At 51.7% G+C, this 24,538-nt stretch overlaps 1 non-coding gene across 1 annotated transcript; it reads right to left on the bottom strand.

Annotated features, from left to right (window-relative positions):
* Nucleotides 1-23,788: 23,788 nt before the first annotated feature.
* LOC111591025 (small nucleolar RNA R64/Z200 family) lies at nt 23,789-23,881 on the bottom strand. The gene has a single exon (XR_004856789.1). It is a non-coding gene; the product is annotated as a small nucleolar RNA R64/Z200 family (small nucleolar RNA).
* Nucleotides 23,882-24,538: the final 657 nt, after the last annotated feature.

The raw sequence follows: 24,538 nt of genomic DNA, 5'->3' as shown, positions 1-24,538 counted from the left end.
TCCATCCTTCTTCTTTACTAACAACACTGGTGAAGCGAAGGGACTGGAACTCTGCTGGATAATTCCACCTTCCAACATTTCCTTAATCTGTTTCTTAGAACAAGTCCCCAACATTGGCGCCCACCTCCGGTGAACTCATTCGACCACCTTCGGCAAGCATTGACCTTCATCATGTCGCCAAAGAAGACAACCGCGCCAGGGGCTGCTGCACTGCAGCCACTGGACCCAAATCAGAAGATTCTCTCTCTTTGAGAGGCTCAAAGCCAGAAGAGGAAAGCCACTAGTCCAACATTCCAGGAGGAGGAGTTGGACCAAGAGATTAGGGACAGAAATCATCCATCAACAAGTGCAAAGGAAGAAAGAAAAGATGGCTCGACTCGCTGATCTTCAAAGGAAGATCGACGAAACTACTGAAGAAGTATGTCATCTTGCTCAAGATGAACAAGACCGGAGGCCCCAGCACAGGGAGTTTCGTCACGAGGGCCTATTCAACGAAGATGGATGGTATGATGATTTTAATCATGATACCTTTACTTTTGATGATACTTCTCCCTTGGCAGCAGAACTGCAGGCTATCCCATGGCCATAATCTTACAAGCCACCTCAGCTACCAATGTATGATGGGCACTCAGACCCAAAACAATTTCTGATGAGCTATGAGGCAATAATATCCTCATACGGAGGCAATGCAGTTGTCATGGCTAAATCCTTCGTCATGGTAGTCCGGAACGTGGCCTAGACATGGTATTCTTCCCTTCGGCCAGGGACAATTACGTCATGGCAGAAGCTCAAGGACATGCTGATGACCAGTTTCCAAGGCTTTCAGACGAAGCTAGTCATAGCTCAGGCCCTGTTTCAATGCACACAAGACCATGAGGAATATCTCTAGACGTATGTCTGAAGGTTCTTGCGATTGAGGGCACAAGCGCCCACAGTGCCCAATGAAATTGTCATCGAGGCCATGATTAAGGGCCTTCGACCAGGACCTATGGCTCAGTACTTTGCCAGGAAACCCCCACAAACTCTGGAGAAGCTGCTTCAGAAGATGGATGAGTACATCCGGGCTGACAATGATTTCCGCCAAAGAAGGGAGCAAGCTTACAGATTCTCGGAAATGACCAGGGGCTTCGGAGGAAGAATCCACCCGAGGCATGTCAGGTCAATCCATAACTCCACTCAGATGACGACAAAGGAAATCAGCTTCAAAGGCCACAGTACACCTCACAATCTTCGGGGCAACAACAAAGCTCTTTCAGGCCGCCAGCCCCAAGAGGCAGAGGCGCCAGGGGCTTCGGAGGAAGATACAGGGATCAGCCTAGGAAGATTTATTGCTTATTCTTCGGTGAGGACAAAGGCCATACTACAAGAATGTGCCAAATCACCATTCAAAAGCAGAAGGAAATCGCGGAAGCCGAAGCTCGGCAGAATCAGCCAAAGCAGGTCTTGCACACTGCTTCGTGCCACTCTCCCTACATACCAGAATATGTGGGCAATCATCCCGCAGCTTCTGTTGCTTCGGCTAGCCAGTCACATGCTTCCTGGCCACAACTCCCACCCCCACCACCACTACAACCAACCTATTCCCGAAGCCAGTAGCCAGAAGGGCGCCAACACACCCAACAACAGCGGGACTTCAGGGAGGAATCCGAAGCACGCATAGTCAACAGTACTGTGCCAGAATCAAAGTATATTTATTGAGCGATATCCTACCCCCGAAATACTTTTATGTTCTATGACATTTTGTTTCTCAATAAGGAACAATCAATATAAATCTAGTTTTAATTCCTTGTAACAGTTTCGCTCCTATCAGAATGAAATATATCTTCTTCACAGACTTACGAAGCTAAAAAACTACCGAAGCTCAAAAGTCGTTCCTAAGGGAGCGCAATGTAAGTTTTGTCGAAGCTACAAAAAGTCGTTCCTAAGGAAGCACAGTGTAAGTTTTCTGCTCAAAAGTCGTTCCAAAGGGAATGCAGAGCCAAATACTGCTGAAATATAAGGCGAAGAAGTTCAAAAGACGTTCCTAAGGGGATGCAGAACTTACACCTAAAAATAAGCAGTGAAGCCGAAAAATAAATGGCAAAGAGGTTCCAATCGTTCCTAAGGGGACGCAGAGATTGTGTGTTTCGGTATGGGTGTGTGGGTGTGTGTCTTCGGCATTAGCATCATTCTTCGCATCATATCATCACATCATGCCGGATAGCATCACATCATACATTATATCGCACCAATGACACAAATTGAATACGAAGTCGATCTTCGGAGATTTCTTTATAAAAATGAAAATGTGCTAAGGAACAAAGTAAGCTAAGAAATACAATTTCATCAGCTTTATTGCAAAAGAAGGGATCCCTTGTTTACGAAGCATGGATGTTTCTACGAAGCATGGATGTTTCCACGAAGCTTGGATGTTCTTACGAAGTACGGATATTTTCACAAAGCATGGATCTTTTTCTTTACGAAGCATGAAAAGAAGGGAAGGTGTTTTTTCGCCGAAGGCTCAAAAACGGTATGTATATAAGAGCTTCATGCATCGCAAAGAAGTGAATTACAAATAATTTACATATTAGATTCAAAACTATACATATAAAAAATTATAGTCTTATTACAGCAAAGTTACATTGATCGTATAAAAATGTTTTTACAGTAACTACTAGTCTTCCTTCAGGACCTTCTCCGCAACTTCATTTAGCAATTTGTTAACGACCTCGTCAACAACAGATTTGGCTATATTAATAATCTCCAGTGCTTCCTTCGTCTCTAGATCGTCCAGGGGATCAAACGGTTCCTGTGGCGGAGATAATTCAGCTGCAGTAGAAAAAGTTAATCAGTTCGAAGCCATAAAAACAAATACAGAAGCTAAAGGCCACGAAACAATACCTAAACGTCTTTCACATTCTGCAGCTTCCTCAGATTGTTTCGCTTCCACTCGGGCGTCATGAATATCTTTCTCACTTTTATTCATAATTTCATGAGCCATTTCTCAGCCACCATTTATCCAGATGTCATTGTAAAATTTTCTGCCCATTAAACTTGCTTCAGCTGAAGGATCCTTTGTATCATCCACGGAGAAGGCAGCTTCGGCCTGGGCGAGGGTCTTGACATGGTTGCACCCCGCCTTCTCCAGGATGGCTGAAATTCCTCTTGCGCCGGAAAACGCGTAGACATCCCCACAATCACTTAAAATTTCTTCGAAAGCTTCAGCTTCTCCACTTATCCATTCGATAACACCTTCAGGGTCGCCTCGTATGAAGTTATCTTCGTTAGAATAGGCGCTCACGTTGGCGAAGCTAGCCTTTATTTTTTTCACGCAGCCCAAGGATTTTTCAAAACATCTTTCTTTGGATGTGCGAAGTTCTTCAACTATTTTTTCTAAATAGTTTTTCCAATATTCACTGATATCTCGGTTAGCTTCCGCGAGACCGCATTTTTCTTTGGCTTCGGCCAACTGCTTCCAAAGATCTTCGATTTCGTTCTTTTGGATTTCGGCTTGAGCCTTAAAACTAGTGTCATCTTCTTTCACTTTGTTTACCAATGAAATCAAGATTTTATCTTTTTCAAGGCCTTCGTTCCTTAATTCGATTACCTCTGAACAAAGGTTGTTCAGAGTCATTGTGTATCCCTCATCTTCAATGTTTTTTTGTGCTCTAAGGGCATTGCTAAGAATTAGGCCCTGCAAGAGGAGGATAGAATTAAGTATAAACAAATAAAATATGTTGTTTCAAAATACAAAATTAGCTTTCATACCTTTATGCTATTTTATGCCAAACTATCAGCAAGGTCATCCTTTGATAATATTGAAAGGCCATCCTCTAGCTTCGGGAATCCGATGCTTCTACCTATCTCCCGGCAGACAGATATCTCTTTATTATCCGGGAGACAGTACAAAAAATCTTCTTCCCCGCTGCCATTAAACACTAATGCCCCCTTCGGGTATTTTAATTTTTGGGCATAGTGTAGCGCTTCTAGCTTCTCTTCTTGAGAAAGTTTCTTCCCCGAAGCATGACAAATGACGTAATCAATGCTTTCTTTTAAAGCTTCAGTAGCATCAGCTTCAACCTTTTCAGACGCAATTTGTTCTACCGCTTCTTCTTCAACTGCGGCGGGCTCTGTCTCAGCGGGCTCTGAAGGCCTAGCTTCGGTTTCAACTTGAATTTTTGCAGCTTCGGCTTCTGCTTGCTTCGTTTCAGCTTTGGCAATTTTTCCTGAAGGAGCAGGACTCAAGGATTTTGTTGTTTCTAGCACAACATCTAACACATTTGCCATTCTTCTCCTCTTAGGAGTGGCGGCAGAACCATTTTGTGCTTTCGGCACTGTTATCTCTGTTGACGGGCTCAAAATCTCTGGCATTTTTTCAACTTTCAACCCTTCAGCCTTATCCTTATCAGTCTTCGTCTCAACCAACTTAACAGAAGATAACTTCGGCATTACAACTGGCTCTTCAGTGCTCTGCGCAATTGGAGCAGTCACTCTTGTTTCAGCAACTGAAGAGGCCTCCCCGCTAAACTCAAGCACCACGGCCGGTTCAATATAACGTGGTCGGTGGGTAAGAACCTTCATCTTTTTGCCCACAGCCTTCGGAACAGGTTCAGCTAGGGCGGCCAAAGCAGCAGCTTTTCTCTTCTTCCCCTGTCCCCGCAGCGGGTAGCGGTAATCGGGGTAGACGAAGCCTATGGCGTCAAAAACTCTGTTCATTCATTTTTTTCCCCGACCTCCGAAGGCTGCAGATAACCCATTATCTTATGTCTTGGTATAAGCTCCAAGCAGTTCATCACTTGTAGCTTCGATACATTTCAGCCAGTCGTTGTTTGGTCCATCGAACTTATCCCCAAACCTAAATGTATACTTCAGCCGGACCAGGTCACCTTCGCTAGACTTGGTGATGGTTTCCTTCGGCATTTCCCAGCTTTCTACAAGCGGCCATACTCTGAATGTTATATGCTCTTGAATTAAATCTCTTGTACCAATGAAGGAGCGGACTGTATTGTAGGCCTTCTGACACGCTTCGGCGGCATCATCAATTTCTACCTTCGGCTTTCGGAGGCCGAAGCAGGACCAAATGGGACGCATAATGACTTCCTCAATATCTTCCCTTGCTTTCAGATCATTTTTCACATAAAACCATTCTTCCATCCAAGCTCCGGGCCACCTCTTCCGAAAGGTTGGTATAGGGTGGCATGCGTTGGAACGGGCGATAAATCCATAACAACCGAAGTTATTGTGGTATTGTTCTTTACCATGGCCTTCGTCTCATATAGCAATTCATGTATATTGCAGAAGCACTTTGCGCTTGGTTCTAACCCTTGGCTCCTTACTGCCCAAACAAAAATCCCCATCCTTATTATGGCTTCGGGGGTGATCTGATGAAGAAAGATTTGGAACATCATCAGCACTTCAACTACAAACTTACTCAAAGGGAACCGAACCCTAGCCTTGAGGAAGCTTCGAAAGATCACAACTTCGTTCTCCTCAGGGGCAGGAACGTTGTTGTCTCTGCCAGCTCTCATAATAGATATATCCCGAAAGTACCTTCCCCTCATGTTTTCGAGGTGACTCTATTTGATGGTCGATTTTCCGAAGATTGAATGACTTGGCCTTCAGGGATGATCCTTAGAATCTTCGTCCCCACTTTCTACGTCATAGCTATCACTGTCATCAGTATCTTCGGACAAGCCCTCCAGTATCTCTTTAGTAATCTTCTCCGTATTTGTTCTTGCCATCGACTCAACAAATCCAGCAATATAAGAATCCACAGTCTTCTTCTCCTCAAAAGCCTTTTCCTCTTCAGTCAGCTTCGTATCAGCAGCAACCTTCTTGTCTTGAGACATTTCTTCTTCAAAAATGACAAAAATGCGTTTTTTAAAACCAAAGCTTAGAGAGCTTGAAAAACTAGCAAGCGCTAGTGAGCAAGAGCTATGAAATTGAGAAAATAAAGCAAGGCACAAGCAGCGTACCACATATAGCTGGTGTGAGTTCTTATTTATACGCTCAGCACGATCCAAATTGGGGGGGCCGTCCGTCATTGACTGTTGCTATTCTAGCAAAGGGAAGGTGTTTTTCGGACCTTCGGCTTAAGACCTTCGTCCATATCGCAGTCTGAATTCGTTATCCTAACAAATTAATACTGCGAGGGGCTACTATTGGGGGCCTTTGTCTTCCGAAGGTCCTCAAAAACATGATTTAACAATGTCTTCCAAGTGTGACATATGAACAGGTACCTTCGGACTTGGGTTAAAACCGTACTTGATGTGAAAAGCAAGGTCAAGACGAAGGCTGATATTGCTCCGAATCTACGCACAAAGGAGCTTCGGCTCGATGGCGGAAAAAGGAACCGACTTAAAGGGGAAAAGGCTATCTAGTCCTCGTTGGGTTGTCCATAAGTCAATAGTAAATATAAAGGGCATGAATGTAATTTTACACAGGCTGCACCCTGTGCCTATAAATAGATGAACAGTACCCCTGTACTGTTCACGCTGACTTGTACTCGCTCGTGCATCACGCTTGTACCTTTGCCTTTTGTCAAGCCGAAGGTACAAATGTAATTCAATGTTGTTCTTATTCATTAATGATTATATAATAAAATAGATATTGATGATGTCATATAATTATCTATGTTATTTCTCATTTTTATATGTTTCGTCTTTCATTAATACATGTTGTGATGATGAAGGTATGCCCTTCATGACCTTCGTCCGAAGATCGTTATATCCTTAGGGGAAATAATGCTTCGAAGGACGAAGAGCATTAACCTTTAACCCCTTTTGTGTTGCCTTGTTCTTAATTCATAGCATTTGAGAATAAGTCCCCAATATTGGCGCCCACCTCCGGTGAACTCATTCGACCACCTTTGGCAAGCATTGACCTTCATCATGCCGCCGAAGAAGACAACCGCGCCAGGGGCTGCTGCACTGCAGCCACTGGACCCAAATCAGGAGATTCTCTCTCTCTGAGAGGCTCGAAGCCAGAAGAGGAAAGCCACCAGTCCAACATTCCAGGAGGAGGAGTTGGACCAAGAGATCAGGGACATGGAAATCATCCATCAACAAGTGCAAAGGAAGAAAGAGAAGATGGCTCGGTTCGCTGATCTTCAAAGGAAGATCGACGAAACTACTAAAGAAATGCGTCATCTTGCTCAAGATGAACAAGACCGAAGGCCCCAGCACAGGGAGTTTCATCACGAGGGCCTATTCAACGAAGATGGATGGTATTCAACGTGCTGTTCGCGCGCATAGTCACGTTGACTCGTGCGTGTCGCGCACGGTCGTGCACGTTGTTTTGTGGATGTCGCGCGTGCCATTCCCACGCGTTGTCGCACGTTATGTGCGTGCGTCGTCGTGTGACAATCATGTGTGTCGCGAGCCGTCGGCGCGTGATAATAAATTGCTTTCGCTTATAGACATTCATGTTAATAACATTAATTCGTCCGGTCGCATATTTTAGATAGTTAACTTAAGGTTTGCTTGGCTAATATTAACTAACTACTTTCTATTTATTTAACATTTGTCTAGTATAAGCACGTTCTCTATTTAGTATTTTCTCGCCTGTCGCGCGTGCTGTTCCGCACGTGGTCGCGTGCTGATTCGCACGATATTCACGCTGGTCGCACGCACTGTTTCAGGCGTCGTCCGTGCGCTAAATCGTGTGTGGTCGTGCGTGTCCGTGCGTCGTTCTGCACGCTGTCGTGTTGTTTCATGTGTTGTAAATTCGCATCGCCTATAATCTCTCGCTTTAATTAAATTACTAGTTTAACTAACAACTGCTAGTGTAACAGGTTAAGCGAAACTAAATATTAGATATAATTTATATTTTATAACATCGAATCAAATGTTCTAACTAATATTTTTAGAGTAAACGCGATGACTTGTCGACCGTCCGACCGACGCGTTTCTTTCCCTCGCGTGACCGTAGAAGCGAGCTCCTTTTTATCCTGCGTGTTTTTATAACATTTTATCTTGTATGGTGTAATGTTCTTATGTGTATATATATGTTTGTTTGTTCCTGTTTGTATTCGCTTTGCGTCGCGAATAGATCGTGATTCGTTTCCAAGCTTCGAGGAATCAAAGATCAAGTGTTGGCGACCAAGTGATCTAGCTCTTCGGGTTCCACAAGATCGAAGATCCTAAGCATCTGTTTGGTGAAGGCAAGTGTCCTCTAACCTATTATGTCCTACATACTTTATGATTCACTGTCCCGCATTACTTTATGAAACCTAAGGATTGACTAGTCTGTATTTACCTTACCCTTGTTTACCTTTTGGGTTATCATGGTTAGCATGTTGCTATTGCCTTAACTTAATCAATAAACATGATGTGAACATTTATGATACGATACTGTTATCCTGATTATGTGGATAATCTTGTGATACCTTAGGGGGCTCAGGCCTTTTCCTGAGTACCTCTCCGTAAGGACCTGTTCGTGGAGTGACCACCCGGGATAACAGTGCAGCCATGAGGGTGGAATGGGACGCCCTTAGCTGATTAATTAGATGAACCTGTGGTGTAGTTGGCTTTGCCGGAGGGCCGTCAATGGGGGTCGGGGCGTAGTGCTCGCTCTGCCAAGGGGGGTGCAGAGGTTCATTCGATTTGGTTTTGTTAGTCACCCACCTTGGGGAGGTGTACTGCGTTTGTACGACTGGCGAAACCTAACGAGCAGCTATGCACCAGGGGAGTCTTTGTAAAGGCTACGTAGTGATACCCTGCTAGGCCACCTAGGTAGTGGTCAATGGAGAGTAGCTCTCTCCGGGCAAAAAGGGAATCATGACTCGTGGGTAAAGTGTGCGACCTCTGCAGAGGGAATGAAACTGATATATCATGAGCGACCTTGGGATCCTCTTTGATTAGAGATACAGATGATCTGAGTTACAATGGTTCTATTAATGGTTTTGGTACGACGATAATAATGATGTTTCCTCGATGAGGAAATGGTTCATGGGTTGGCTATTACTAAAACTTGGCTTCCACTAATAATAAATATCTGACCAACTAAAAGCAACTGCTTGAGCTTAACCCCACATAAAGCTAGTCCACTTCAGCCAAACGGGACATTTGCTGAGTACGTTGATGTGTACTCACCCTTGCTTTCACAAAACACCAGGTTGCCTTTGGTGCAATCTATGCTCAGGTAAAAAAGAAGGAGAAAGACGTCGAGGTGGATCTCCAGGAGTTTCAGGACTTCGACGAGTTCGAGAATTAGGCTAGCGACCTCCCCCAGTTAGCTGCCTGTGGTGGGTTAATTTACGTTGGCTACGTTTCTATTCTGTGTACTTTGATTATATTATGTAAATGACTCTAGTCTTTCATATTAATACTTACTTTTTATTATTATTCGAAGCATTGTGCTATGATGAGTCATTTATGTAATCATTGTGTACGTGAATTTCTGATCCTGTCACGTACATGGCTCCCATTCGGTTTGCCTTCCAAAACCAGGTGTGACAGCCAGGCGAACATTCTAGAGCATCTCTCAATGGCTATCCCTAGCACAAATCCTCAGTCCACGGCACTGGCGGTGTTCGATGAGGGTCGACAAGGTTTGTCGCGGGTCTTGAACATCCCCCCAGGCTACGCTGGCTTTGGTTTAGTGGATGAAGGCAGGTTGCGGCTTCCACATTTATATCCCAGCTAGGGGCAAGAACAGCGCGGATCTCGGGTTCCGGCGGGGATTCGTTGAGCCAATCCCGGAGCAACGCTGCAGACGGCTGTTGGAGAAGATGAGCAGTGCCCGCGAGACAATGATAGATGGGCCCCAGTCGTCAGCGTGATTCCCACCAGTCTGCGGAGGCAGGGGCGAGCGGGTCGCGGGTCCCATCAGTCAGTCGTCGTCGCAGGAGCGCCAGTCCACGGTCCGAAGCTGGGTGACCCCGGAAAGTGGGGCCCGCCTGGCGGTGATAGGAGGCAAGCGCGCGAGAGAAGAGGAAAGAGCTGACGACGCGGCCCTACGTGTTAGTGGCGTGTGAGGGATGGCGCTATGGGCCGACTGGCAGGTGGAGTGGGGTTTTGGGCCTGGCCGTGAGATTCGGCCCAAGCGCGGTTAGGAGCCCCATATTCTTCTTTATTTTTCTTATTTCATTTCCAATATTCAATTTGGTCCCAATTTCAAATTTAAATTTTGTTTGAACTTAAGTTATCCATAAAAAATCCTAAGATGAAGATTCCGCCTATTATTTATATATATATATATATATATATATTATTTTTTATAGTATATATTCTTTTCCTTTTCTTCTCTTTTCTTTTCTATTTCTATTTTTAAAAAGTGCAACAATACAATAACTTCCACATGAAATGCAATTTTTGTATTTATTTATTTGTTATTTGACTACCTTAATTACATTTTTTTAAATATTGTCGGCGTTTCGAGACCGGGGGGTCCCTGGACCGACGAGTGAAATGTCGCCGCGTGCCCCAGCCCAGATGGGTCGGCGCGAGACGGAGCGCGAAGGGGGGAGGAGACGGGCGTGAGAGGTGGAAATCCCGCGGCCTTCGTGTTTGTCCCGTGCCCAGGTCGGGTGCGCTTGCAGTAGGGGGTTGCAAGCGTCCACGCGGGAGGGAGCGAGCGGCCTCACGCGAGCGCCTGTCCCGTCCTCTTCCCCGCGCAGCCAACCTTCTATAAGAGGGCCCTGGTCCTTCCTTTTATAGGCGCAAGGAGAGGATCCAGGTGTACAATGGGGGTGTAGCAGTGTGCTAACGTGTCTAGCGAAGGAGAGCTAGCTCCCTAAGTACATGCCATCGTGGCAGCCGGAGAGGTCTTGGCACCCGGTTCGTGTGGTGTCGTGGCCGTCGGAGGAGCGCTGGAGCCTGGCGGAAGGACAGTTGTCGGGGCGGTCGAGTCCTTGCTGACGTCCTCTTGCTTCCGTAAGGGGGCTGAGAGCCGCCGTCGTCATAGAGCGTGCGGGGCGCCATCATTACTTGTCTGGCGGAGCGAGCCAGATGGGACGCCGGTCTTGTTCCCCGTAGCCTGAGTCAGCTTGGGGTAGGGTAATGATCGCGCCTCCTGTTGACGTGGTCGGTCCGTGGTGCCCTAGGTTGAGCGATGTGGAGGCTCCCCCGAGGTCGAGGTCGAGTCTGTCTTCTGAGGCCGAGGTCGAGTCCGAGCCCCTGGGTCGGGCGAGGCGGAGACCATCGACTGAGGCCAGGGCTGAGTTCGAGCCCTGGGGTCGGGCGGAACGGAGTTCGTCATCTTCCAGGGCTGAGCCCGAGTCCGAGCCCTGGGTCGGGCGGAGCGGAGTTCGCCGTCTTCCGGGGCTAAGCCCGAGTCCGAGCCCTGGGTCGGGCGGAGCGGAGTTCGCCTTCTTCCGGGGCTGAGCCCGAGTTCGAGCCCTGGGTCGGGCGGAGCGGAGTTCGCCGTCTTCCGGGGCTGAGCCCGAGTCCGAGCCCTGGGTCGGGCGGAGCGGAGTTTGCCGTCTTCCAGGGCTGAGCCCGAGTCCGAGCCCTGGGTCGGGCGGAGCGGAGTTCGCCGTCTTCCGAGGCTGAGCCCGAGTCCGAGCCCTGGGTCGGGCGAAGCGGAGTTTCCTATGGTGCCTGAGGCCGGGCCTGGCTGCCTGTCAGCCTCACTCTGTCGAGTGGCACAGCAGTCGGAGCGGCGTAGGCGGCGTTGTCCTTCTGTCAGGTCGGTCAGTGGAGCGGCGAAGTGACTGCGGTCACTTCGGCTCTGTCGACTGGAGGACGTGTGTCAGGATAAAGGTGTCAGGCCACCTTTGCATTAAATGCCCCTGTGATTTGGTCGGTTGGCGTGGTGATTTGGCCAGGGTTGCTTCTTGGCGAAGACTGGGCCTCGGGCGAGCCGGAAGTATGTTCGTCGCTGGAGGGGGGCCTCGGGCGAGACGTAGATCCTCCGGGGTCGGCTGCCCTTGCCCGAGGCTGGGCTCGGGCAAGGCGTGATTGAGTCCCTCGAATGGACCGATCCCTGACTTAGTCGCACCCATCAGGCCTTTGCAACTTTGTGCTGATGGGGGTTACCAGCTGAGAATTAGGAGTCTTGAGGGTACCCCTAATTATGGTCCCCGACAGTAGCCCCCGAGCCTCGAAGGGAGTGTTAACACTCGCTTGGAGGCTTTTGTCGCACTTTTTTGCAAGGGGACCAGCCTTTCTCGGTTGCGTTTTGTTCCGGTGGGTGCGCGCGAGTGCACCCGCCGGGTGTAGCCCCCGAGGCCTTGGAGGGGTGGTTTGACTCCTCCGAGGTCTTAATGCCTCGCGCAATGCTTCAGCTGGTCTGGTCGTTCCCTCATGCGAGCTGGCCGTAGCCCGGGTGCACAGTCGGGTCCCAAGTTCTCGGGCTGGTATGTTGACGCTGTCAACGGTTTGGCCAGAGCCGGGTTTGCGAGAGCAGCCCCCGAGCCTCTGCACAGGGCGAGAGGACGGTCAAGGACAGACTCGACTTTTTTACATACGCCCCTGCGTCGCCTTTCCGCAAGGAGGAGGGGGGAAAGCGCCATGTTGCCCTCGGAGGGCGACGAACATGGTGTCTCCGGTGAGCTGCTGGCGGGTAATCCGAGTGGGCGCCCGTGCCCCATTTGTTAGGGGTCAGCTAGAGGCCCGGAGGCGCGCTCAAAAGTACCTGCGGGTGATCTGCCGGACCCGGTCCCCTGTCGACGGGGTTCGAGGGCTCGATGCCTCCCTCTGATGGGATTCCGTTACAAGATCGTTCCCGCTGGTCTCGGAAATGTCCTAGGGTACCTCGGGAGCGTAGCCCGAGCCTTGGTTATGTATCCAACGTACCCAGGGTCATCCCTCGCTCTATGTCTGAGGCGGCTGTGAACCCTTCGAGGGCCAGCCTATGAACCCCTGATTAGTAGTGGGCGCGGAGCCCGAGTGGCCTGAGGCAGCCGTCGAACCCTTCCGAGGGGCCGGCCTTCGAACCTCTGACCAGTAGTGGGTGTGGAGCCCACGCGCTCTGAGGCGGCTGTTAAACCCCTCCGAGGGGCCAGCCTTTGAACCTCTTATCAGTAGGGAGGCTCGGAGCCTGTTTCCTTCACGGAGAAGGATCCTTTTCGGGGTATCCCCCTTTCCCGGTCCCTGTTGTAAGAGAGAGAAAGAGGAAAAGGAAAAGGATACGAAATCGAATGACGTGGCGTACCTTTTTTGACGCGGTCATTATGGAGAAGGCGAAGCGTCGCTCGCTTCCCCTGCCAGAGGCACCGCCTGTCCCGCCGCGGAGTTAATGCGACGGGGCGAGTGGTTCGCGGGGCGGCCGTTGCGCGTGCGCGAGCCGTTCGAGGAACGGAACACGGGCGCGCCTTCTTCACGCCGTGAGAGAGGTTCCTCTCACTGTCCCTGGATGGGACGTAAGCTTGGCTGACGACGTGACCGCTGCTCCTGCCCGCCTGCCACCGCCATTACTGCCGGCCAATTTTTGGTCGTATTGACCGTCGCGCCAGGCTGGCACTGCTGGGTCGTACGCAGGGTCGCCTCGAGTCGCGGTACTGGTTCCACAGTCGAGGAGGCGTGGTAGTGGTGCGAGTGGCGGTGCAGTTGCTTGCACGTAGCGACCGGCGCGCCGGTTGCATGACGCGTGGGCGTGGGCCCCCATGCTGGGTGCGTTGGAAGTCGGAGGGGCGTGCCCACTTGGCGCGGTTGCATGCCGCCTGCATGACTGCCCGCCCTTTCGCCCGCTGGTCTAGGCGAAAGTGGAGGAATGCTCGTAACCGCTGGGCGGTTGCATGCACCACGCGCGGCGGTTTGGCTTCTTCTGCTCTGGGCCAGCTTGCATGACGCGTGGGACCCAGCCCCCGCGCCATAGGGGGAGGAACTTGGAGCGTGTTGGAGAAGACTCAGCCCACGACGGCTGGGGACGCAAGTAGGGAGAGTCGCCTTTAAAAGGAGGGTGACCCCCTTGAAAGGCGACCATGTCTTCGCGCTCCCTTATGCATCGTGACTTTCCACCTTCCGAGCCCCCGGATGGGGGACACCCGCAATCCTTCCGCCTTGTCGTTGGAGGGACGCAACTCTGTGGGAGTTGGTACCTTTCAGCCATCGTTCGGCTTCAAGGATTTTCATCATGCAGCCCGGCTGCACCCCTCCGCCGGCGGTCACCCAAGACGGTGACCTCCAGTTCGATGGCGAGGGAAAGCAAGCCGGGCTGCGGCCTCTGCCCCTCCCTCAGCCTCAAGGATTTTCATCATCAGTGCTGGGGAGGGGAGTGTGTCGAGTTGGGGTCGGCCCCTGCGCGGGCGGTGGCCCGCTCCTTCCCCCAGTGATCGGGGGGAAGGGCGTTCGCCATTCGTGGCGCTGGCAGCTGCCGCGTGCCTGGCTCTCTGACCCGAGTGGCTTCGGAGCCGCTCTCGGCGCCGCCTTCCGCCACGGCAGCTGGAAGAGGTTCTTCCGCCGACGATATAGCCGGAACCGCCCATGGACCGACCTCCAACTCTACGGCCTTCTGCCCGTCCTTGCCTCACGAGTGAGGGCACGGGCGAGGGCCTCATGGCAGCAGCATCCGCCCTGAGGTCATCGCTGCTGCTGTTCGGCCCCCCAGAGCAGAAGTCGTCGTCGCCGCTGCTAGAGCGGGCGACGGCGAGCCGTTCGTCGGTCTTCTGTTGCTCCGCAGGCCCCCCAATCGTGTGGGGTTGTTCGTACCTGCGGAGGTGGAACCGGAGTTCCGTTTGTAATGGCACCTTGAATGCCGGTCTTTTGTTCATTGTGGCTGTCGGGGCCTGAACGTGTATGTATTTTTGGCGCGGAGCCGTGTTTTTTCCTCATTTTCGAGCACTAAGACTCGCCTGTTGGTTATTTGAACCGCTTCACCAAGCGTGAGTCACCCCGTGCAAAGGTGACGAGTGAGGTATCCGTATCCCGGAGGCGTAGGAGTCCCTCGGCTCGATCGGCCTTGCTGTCCGAGGCTTCTCTTGCTTAGTTAAAGGAACCCCTTGGCCGCTCTTCGATGAGCCGAAGCCAGGGGTAGCGGTGTCAGCACGGACAGAGGCAGAGTTGGCTCGAAAAGAAGACTTGGTCGGCCGGAGCCTGGCTGGGTCGTCCGTTAGCGGGACTGACGCCGAAGTTGATCTGCCGAGGCCTCGGGCCGGGCTGATGTCTTCGGGGGACAGCTGGCCGAGGCCTCGAGGTGACCAGCCGAGCCGCCTGCTCGAGCCGGATTCTTGGAGAAGACCCTAGCGGCGATGGCCCAGGCGTGATGATGACGTCGTCCTTCAGAGTGGAGATCCTCGGACCACGTCGCCGTCTGAGGCTAGGTCGGACCTCGCCGAAGGTGTAGTCGACGCCGAGGGTGCTGCTGCTCCCTTCAACTATCGAGATCCGAGCCTGCAGGATCGGATTGTCTTGTAGCGTGTGTTTTCTGCGGCCGCCGAGGCCCAAACACACCATCGTCGTGTTGTAAAGTTGCGCTTCTTTTCCTCTTGTTTCGAGTATCTGGACTTTTCCGTCGGTAACAGAATTGTCTGTGCGAGCGAGAGTTGCTTTTCACGGAAGGTGATGAGTGAGGTATCCGTATCTCGGAGGCGTAGGAATTCCTCGGCTCGGTCGGCCTTGCTGCTTACGCGCACTCTTGCCCGTCCATAAGGTTCTGTCACCGACACAGTCGAGAAGGCCCGAAGAATCGCTTCGGCAGAGGAGCTTTCGAGCGTGAAGACTTGTTCGGTCCGCGGAATCACTTATCCGAACGCGAGTTACTTATCGTAGAAGGTGATGAGTGAGGTATCCGTATCCCGGAGGCGTAGGAGTCCCTCGGCTCGATCAGCCTTGGCTGCTTACGCGTACTCCGCCGTTTTCAGGATCCACTTTTGAAGTAGTCGAAAAGCACGAAAGACATTCTGGCAGAAAGGATCTTTTTTCGAGAAAAATTTCGACGCAGAGGGGGTTCCCCCTTTTAGCCCCCGAGGGAGGGTCGAGCTTTGCCGAGGCAAGGCTGACCCTTCCTTGATGACTAAACTTTGCGTGGGAACGAGATATATGAACAACTTGAAAGCATCTTAAGGGTAGAAGCGACGTAGCTGTTGGATGTTCCAAGCGTTGCTGTAGACCTCGCCTTGACTGTTGGCCAGCTTGTACGTTCTGGGCTTCAGAACTTTGGCGATGACGAACGGCCCTTCCTAGGGAGGTGTGAGCTTGTGTCGCCCTCGGGCGTCTTGTCGTAGCCGAAGCACCAGGTCGCCCACCTGGAGGTCTCGGGACCGGACCCCTCGGGCGTGGTAGCGTCGTAGGGACTGCTTGTACCGCGCCGAGTGCAGTAAGGCCGTGTCCCGAGCCTCTTCCAGCTGGTCCAGCGAGTCTTCTCGATTAGCTTGGTTGCTTCGGTCGGCGTAGGCCCTCGTCCTCGGGGAACCGCATTCTAAGGGCCTGTTTGGCATGGCTCCAGAGCAAAACTCCAAGGAGGAGCTGGTCAGAGCATACCAAACACCCTAACTCCAGAGTTGTAAACTCTATGGAGTTTTTGGAGCTGCGGTACAATTTTTTGGAGTACCTCTTTTGCTGCTCTGAAAACTCCAAAAAAGCAACCTAGTAATGGAGTTTTGAGTTATTTACCCGCCATTGCCACTGGTTATGAGAAACAATCTAAACTCTGGAGCAGAGCTGCTCCACCCAGAGTTTTAGAGTAGAGCTGCTCTGGGGTGGAGCAGAGCCATGCCAAACACACCCTAAGTCTGTGGGCAAGACGGCCTCGGCCCCATAGACTAGAAAGAACGGCGTGAAGCCCGTGGCTCGGCTCGGCGTTGTCCTCAGACTCCAGATCACCGAGGGGAGTTCCTTCATCCATCGCTTGCCGAACTTGTTGAGGTCGTTGTAGATCCGAGGCTTGAGTCCTTGTAGAATCATGTCGTTGGCACGCTCTACTTGCCCATTCGTCATGGAGTGAGCCACGGCGGCCCAGTCCACCTGGATGTGGTGATCCTCGCAGAAGTCCAGGAACTTTCTGCCGGTGAACTGGGTGCCGTTGTCGGTGATGATGCAGTTCGGAACCCCAAAGCGATGGATGATGTTGGTGAAGAACGCCACCGCCTGTTCGGACCTGATGCTGTTTAGGGGTCGAACCTCGATCCACTTGGAGAATTTATCGATAGCGACCAACAGGTGCGTATAGCCCCCAGGTGCCTTTTGCAAGGGGCCGACAAGGTCTAGACCCCACACAGCAAAAGGCCAGGTGATGGGTATCGTCTGCAGGGCCTGAGCGGGCAGGTGGGTCTGTCTTGCGTAGAACTGACACCCTTCGCAGGTGCGGACATTTCTAGTGGCGTCGGCCACCGCCGTCGGCCAGTAGAAACCTTGCCGGAAGGCGTTTCCAACAAGGGCTCGAGGTGCTGCGTGATGGCCGCAAGCCCCGAGTGTATCTCTTATAGGAGCTCCTGACCTTCGGCGATGGAAATGCATCGCTGGAGGATGCCTGAGGGGCTGCGGTGGTAGAGCTCCTTCCCATCTCCCAGCAAGACGAACGACTTGGCGTGCCGCGCCAACCGCCGAGCTTCGGCTCGGTCGAGGGGTAGCTCTCCTCGGTGGAGATATTGCAGGTACGGGGTCTGCCAGTTTCGATTAGGCGTGACCCCGCTTCGCTCCTCCTCGATGCGCAGTGTCTCGCCCTCGGGGGCCGAGGGTACCTCGGGCCGAACCGAGGGTGCCTCGGGCTGGGCCGAGGGTGCCTCGGACTGAGCCGAGGGTGCCTCAGGCTCGGCCGAGGCCTTCTCGTGCTCGGGCGTGTCGTCGGTCTTGACGGAGGGTTGATGCAGGTCTCGGGAAAAGACGTCCGGGGGAACCGTTGTTCGCCCCGAGGCTATTTTAGCCAGCTCGTCCGCAGTCTCGTTGTAGCGTCGGGCAATGTGGTTGAGCTCGAGCCCGTAGAACTTGTCTTCCAGGCGCCGAACCTCATCGCAGTAGGCTTCCATCTTCGGGTCGCGGCAGTGGGAGTTCTTCATGACTTGGTCGATGACGAGTTGCGAGTCACCGCGAGCGTCGAGGCATCGGACCCCTAGCTCGATGGCGATGCGCAACCCGTTGACCAGAGCCTCGTACTCATCCACATTGTTGGACGCCGGGAAGTGAAGGCGTAGCACGTAGCGTAGGTGCTTTCCGAGGGGCGAGATGAAGAGCAGGCCTGCGCCGGCTCCTGTCTTCATCAGCGACCTGTCGAAGAACATGGTGCAAAGTTCCGGTTGGATCGGAGCCGTGGGGAGCTGGGTGTCGACCCATTCAGCCACGAAGTCCGCCAAGACCTAGGACTTGATGGCCTTCCGAGGGGCGAACGAGATCGCTTCGCCCATGATTTCCACCGCCCACTTTGCAATTCTACCTGAGGCCTCTCGGCACTGGATGATCTCCCCCAGGAGGAAGGATGAGACCACAGTTACCGGATGAGACTCGAAGTAGTGTCGCAACTTCCGTCGCGTTAGGATCACCGCGTACAGCAGCTTCTGAATTTGTGGGTAGCGGATCTTGGTTTCGGACAGTACCTCGCTGATGAAGTAGACTGGCCTCTGGACGAGCAATGCATGCCCCTCTTCACGTCTCTCAACCACAATCGCGGCGCTAACTACCTGAGTGGTTGAGGCGACGTAGATCAAGAGGGCTTCTCCGGCAGCGGGGGGCACCAAGATGGGCGCGTTTGTAAGGAGCGCCTTCAGGTTCCCGAGGGCTTCCTCGGCCTCAGGGATCCAAGTGAAGCACTCGGCCTTCCTTAAGAGGCGGTACAGAGCCAGGCCTCTTTCGCCGAGGCGTGAGATGAAGCGGCTCAGAGGCGCAAGGCATCCCATGACTCTCTGTACGCCTTTCAAGTCCTTGATGGGCCCCATGCTGGTGATGGCCGCGATCTTCTCCGGGTTGGCCTCGATGCCCCGCTCGGAGACGATGAACCCCAAGAGCATGCCTCGAGGAACCCCGAAGACACACTTCTCGGGATTAAGCTTCATCCCTTTCGCCTTGAGACATCAGAATGTCACTTCAAGGTCGGAAAGGAGGTCGGAGGCTTTCCTCGTCTTGACTACAATGTCATCGACGTAGGCCTCGACCGTCTGGCCAATGTGTTCGCCGAACACATGGTTCATGCACCGCTGGTACGTCGCACCCGCATTCCTCAAGCCGAACGGCATGGTGACATAGCAGTACATGCCGAAGGGTGTGATGAAAGAGGTTGCGAGCTGGTCGGACTCTTTCATCCTGATTTGGTGATACCCCGAGTAGGCATCGAGGAAAGACAGGGTTTCGCACCCAGCAGTGGAATCCACGATTTGGTCGATGCGAGGCAGAGGGTAGGGAACCTTCGGACATGCTTTGTTTAGACCGGTGTAGTCTACACACATCCGTCATTTCCCTCCTTTCTTTCTCACAAGCACAGGGTTGGCAAGCCATTCGGGATGGAATACCTCTTTGATGAACCCTGCCGCCATTAGCTTGTGGATCTCCTCGCCTATGGCTCTGCGCTTTTCTTCGTCGAATCGGCGCAGAGGCTGCTTGACGGGTCGGGCTCCGGCTCGGATATCCAGCGAGTGCTCGGCAACATCCCTCGGTATGCCGGGCATGTCCGAGGGACTCCACGCGAAAACGTCTGCGTTCGCGCGGAGAAAGTCGACGAGCACTGCTTCCTATTTGGGATCGAGCTCGGAGCCGATCCGGATCTGCTTGGAAGCGTCGCTGCTTGTGTCCAGGGGGATGGACTTAACCGTCTCCGCTGGCTCGAAGTTGCCGGCGTGGCGCTTCATGTATGGCACCTCCTTAGAGAGGCTCTCCAGGTCGGCGATGAGGGCCTCGGATTCGGCGAGGGCCTCGGCGTACTCCACGCACTCCACGTCGCATTCGAACGCGTGTCGGTACGTGGGGCTGACGGTGATGACCCTGTTGGGGCCCGACATCTTGAGCTTGAGGTAGGTGTAGTTGGGGACGGCCATGAACTTCGCGTAGCATGGCCTCCAAAGTACTGCGTGGTAGGTTCCTCGGAACCCGACCACCTCGAACGTGAGGGTCTCCCTTTGGAAGTTGGAGGGTGTCCCAAAGCAGACGGGTAGATCGAGTTGTCCGAGGGGCTGGACGCGCTTCCCGGGGATGATCCCGTGGAAAGGCGCAGCGCCTGCCCGGACCGAGGACAGATCGACGCGCAGGAGCCCGAGGGTCTCGGCGTAGATGATGTTGAGGCTACTGCCTCCGTCCATGAGGACCTTGGTGAGCCTGACGTCGTCGATGACGGGGTCGACAACGAGCGGGTATTTCCCTGGGCTCGGCACGCGGTCGGGGTGGTCGGCTTGGTCGAAGGTGATGGGCTTGTCGGACCAGTCTAGGTAGACTGGCGCCGCCACCTTTACCGAACAGACCTCCCGACGCCCTTGCTTGCAGTGCCGAGCCGAGGTGTTCGCCGCTTGCCCACCGTAGATCATGAAGCAGTCGCGGACCTCGGGGAACTTTCCTGCCTGGTGATCTTCCTTCTTATCGTCGTCGCGAGCCCTGCCACCCTCCGCGGGTGGCCTGGCCTTGTGAAAGTGGCGCCGAAGCATGGCGCACTCCTCAAGGGTGTGCTTGACGGGCCCCTGATGATAGGGGCACGGCTCCTTGAGCATCTTGTCGAAGAGGTTGGCACCTCCGGGAGGTTTCCGAGGGTTCTTGTACTCGGCGGCGGCGACAAGGTCCGCGTCGGCAGCGTCGCGTTTCGCTTGCGACTTCTTCTTGCCTTTCTTCTTGGTGCCGCGCTGAGTTGACGCCTCGGGGGCATCTTCCGGTGGGCGGCCCTGGGGCTGCTTGTCCTTCCGGAAGATAGCCCCAACCGCCTCCTGGCCAGAGGCGGACTTGGTGGCGATGTCCATCAGCTCACTCGCCCTGGTGGGGGTCTTGCGACCCAGCTTGCTCACCAGGTCGCGGCAAGTGGAGCCGGCGAGGAACGCGCCGATGACATCTGAATCGGTGATGTTGGGCAGCTCGGTGCGCTACTTCGAGAATCGCCGGATGTAGTCCCGGAGAGACTCTCCCGGCTGCTGTCGGCAGCTTCGGAGGTCCCAGGAGTTTCTAGGGCGCACGTACGTGCCCTGGAAATTGCCCACGAAGGCTTGGACCAGGTCGTCCCAGTTGGAGATCTGCCCCGGAGGCAGGTGCTCCAACCAGGCGCGAGCGGTGTCGGAGAGGAACAGGGGGAGGTTACGGATGATGAGGTTGTCATCGTCCGTTCCACCCAGTTGGCAGGCCAGCCGGTAGTCTGCGAGCCACAGTTCCGGTCTCGTCTCCCCCGAGTACTTTGTGATAGTAGTCGGGGTTCGAAACCGGGTCGGGAACGGCGCCCGTCGTATGGCGCGGCTGAAAGCCTGTGGACCGGGTGGTTCGGGCGAGGGACTCCGATCTTCCCCGTTGTCGTAGCGTCCCCCACGCCTGGGGTGGTAGCCTCGGTGCACCCTCTCGTCGAGGTGGGCCCGACGGTCGCGGTGATGGTGCTCATTGCCGAGGCGAGCCGGGGGCCGCAGGCGCTGTGTTGCGCGTGCGCCCGGTGTGGACCGAGGCTTCCCGCATGAATCGGGAAGTCGCGGCGCGGTGTTCCGAGGGGTACCCCTGCCTTCGGGAGGCGGAGCTTTCGACCCGTCGGACCGCGGCGTCCTCCAGGAGATTCTTGAGATCTCCCTGAATTCGCCGCCCCTCGGTGGTTGACGGCTCCGGCATCACGCGGAGAAGCATTGCCGCTGCAGCCAGGTTCTGGCCGACTCCACTGGAAGTGGGTGGCGGCCTCACCCTGACATCGCCGACAATGCGGTGCTGGATACCCTGGGGTAGATGACGCACTTCTCCGGCCGGAGGTTGGCCCGCCCATTCCTGCCCGACGTCCCGGCGGATCGGCTCAAGTGTTCCTGCTACCTCGTCGAGCCTGGCCTGCACCCCGCGGATTTGCTCGAGCTGTGGGTCATGACCCCCCGCCGGAACGGGGACCACAGCTAGCTCCCGTAGGATGTCAACGCGAGGCACAGGCCTAGGGAGATCACCGTTCTCCGGCATACCAAGATGGTTGCCTTCGGAGGGACCCCTTAGATCGACGTGGAAACATTCACGACTTGGGCCGCAGTCCTCGTCGCCGAGGCTGCGGCTACCGTCAGAACAGTCGGAAAGGCAGTAGTCGCATGCGGTTATGAAGTCCCGCATGGCACTGGGGTTACCAAGTCCGGAGAAATCCCAACAGAAGTCGGGCTCGTCATCTTCCTCGGACCCCGAGGGCCCGTAGGTTCCATGTGCTTCCAAATAGTTACAAGAAGCCCTAGTCGATCAGTGCACTAGGTCAAATCTCCCATCTTGCATCAGTCCAAGCCCTCGTCCAACATCCCCCCCCCCCCCCGTGCGCGTGATATGCACGCCATAAATTGTGGTTCTGATTTTTTACGTAAATAGTTAATAGAAATAGCGTAACTAGTTCATAAAGATAGCATAAAACCCCAGGCGGCCACTGGACCACGTTCCACGCCATTCGCATGCATGCAGTTCCTAGTTTTATGGTAGATCCAATAGTTATGGCAGATCCTAGGACTTTCCATTGCATGTGCACAACTTTTGGATGATATTTGTTTTCGTTTCCATTGTATGCGCGCAAAAATTGGATGGTTGGTATCCCGCAAAGTATAAATCCTTACAGAAAGTTGCATAAATACCTACACCGTGCGTCATAATCGATGAAAAAGTTCTAATATGAGCCCACCCAATAGCCCTGCAAAAAATGGGCGGTTTTATGGCACGCACGATTTTGTGGCAAAAATTAGGGGTGCTTTGATCAGGCGCTCATGCGGGAGCTGATTTTATGTCAGGGATGGTTTTATGCAGGTACATTTTGTTCATTTGTTTTAGGTCTGAAAATTATGGTAAACATAAAAATCCGGCATGTAGTACAATGGTGGACACATCTAAGGTTCGAGCATAAAAACCTTCAGTTTTGTGTGTAAAAATCCTCAGTTTTGAACGTAAATACCGAGCCAAAATGAGACATTGGTAACTCTGATGAGTTGTATTCATTATAACAAAAATCTTTGGGATTGAACATAAATAGTGTTATAAAACATAGTAAAATGCAACAAGATAAATTAGCTATTGGATATGCATAAATCACGATAATCTATGCAAGTTTTTTCGCCAATTGGCAGTGTCGTTACAGATGCGCATGATGTGCTTTTTAGTAGAAGCTTAAAACACAAAAATAAGTATCATAAATTTTATTTGAAAATGCATAAATCACGATTATAATAGAGGCACTTGTTTAGTTCACATTATGCCAAAATATAAGTCTAACCATCTAAAGGAGGCTTAGACATTATGTCTAAACTAGCATAAAATGCTTCTATTTAGTGCGTAAAAATGATCTTTTCCTCCCATGAATTGAAGTTCTTTTCCTACCGTTGGTCCATGAGTTGAGGTTCTTTTCCTCCCATGATCCAGCTTGAGTAGAAATAGCCATAAAATTGAAGACATGCACAAGGAGATTTATTTTGTCTCAAGCTGCCACATATAGGATAATCAGTGCTATGAGACTCAATTAATAAATACTTGAAATTTTGGAAAATAACAGTGATAATCATGGTTTCATTTTGTATAATGCAGTTCGATATATGGCACACATGGATATAAATACAAAATCATCCGAGACTTTGGGAATCATAAGAGAATAACTGTAATTATGACGTTGGAGCAGCTAACTGCTCAACACTTGGTCGACAGTGGATGCAGGCAACATAAAGCTTCTAAATGTAATGCAAACTCACGCAATGATATGTAAAGCATCATGAGACAATTGCCAATTAGTATCAAATGTGCCGAAAGGCTCCAATAAACGAGGTAAGCAAAAACATTTGTGTTTAATACAAGAAACCAGTGACAGATCAAAAGCAAAACATATAGTAGAAAGATGCTCATTGCTCAGATGAAACATATTCTCGTTAATGCCACAACATCTTCCAAGTCTGACATGCTAATATAATTTTCAAGACTCGTCATAGCTTTCATTAATTGAGCAGTTAGTAAACAAAATTAGGGTAGCTTTTATTCAGCGGTTAATAAGCAAAATCAGGCTAGAACATCACTACCGGAATTTGGCTCTTTATCGAGTGCCAAATTCTTTGCCGAGTGTTTTATTTCGGACTTGCCGAGTACCACGCAAAAAACCCTCGGTAAAAGAAAACACTCGGCGAAGAAGCTCTTTGCCGAGTGTTTTATTTTTGACACTCGGCAAAGAGTTTCTTTGTCGAGTGTCTTTTTTGACACTCGGCAAAGAGCTCTTTGCCGAGTGTTTTTCTCCAACACTAGCAAAGACAATTTAAAAATCACATTTTAAAGTAGTAAATTAATTCAAATGAAAAAGTTTTCAACTACAAATTTGTATAACTCATCATGATGTACAATTTATATATTGAACATTTCTTCATATGACAAAATAAAAATAAATTTGTTCATAAAACCTATATCTCTCTCGTAGTTTATGAAATTACGAGAGAGACGTATAGAATTTATGCATATTGTTAGAACCATCATCTGAGATAAACAAATTACCAAACAACCAAAATAAACTTTGTAGATCTTGAGAAGTTATAGAAGTTTATAGTTGACAACTTTTTCATTTAAAGTCATATTGTCAACGAAAACTAAGTCTGAATTTAAAAAAT

This window comes from Zea mays, chromosome 2 (genome assembly GCF_902167145.1).
Source record: "Zea mays cultivar B73 chromosome 2, Zm-B73-REFERENCE-NAM-5.0, whole genome shotgun sequence".
Lineage (NCBI taxonomy): Eukaryota > Viridiplantae > Streptophyta > Magnoliopsida > Poales > Poaceae > Zea > Zea mays.
This window is presented reverse-complemented; position numbering and strand designations above follow the sequence as displayed.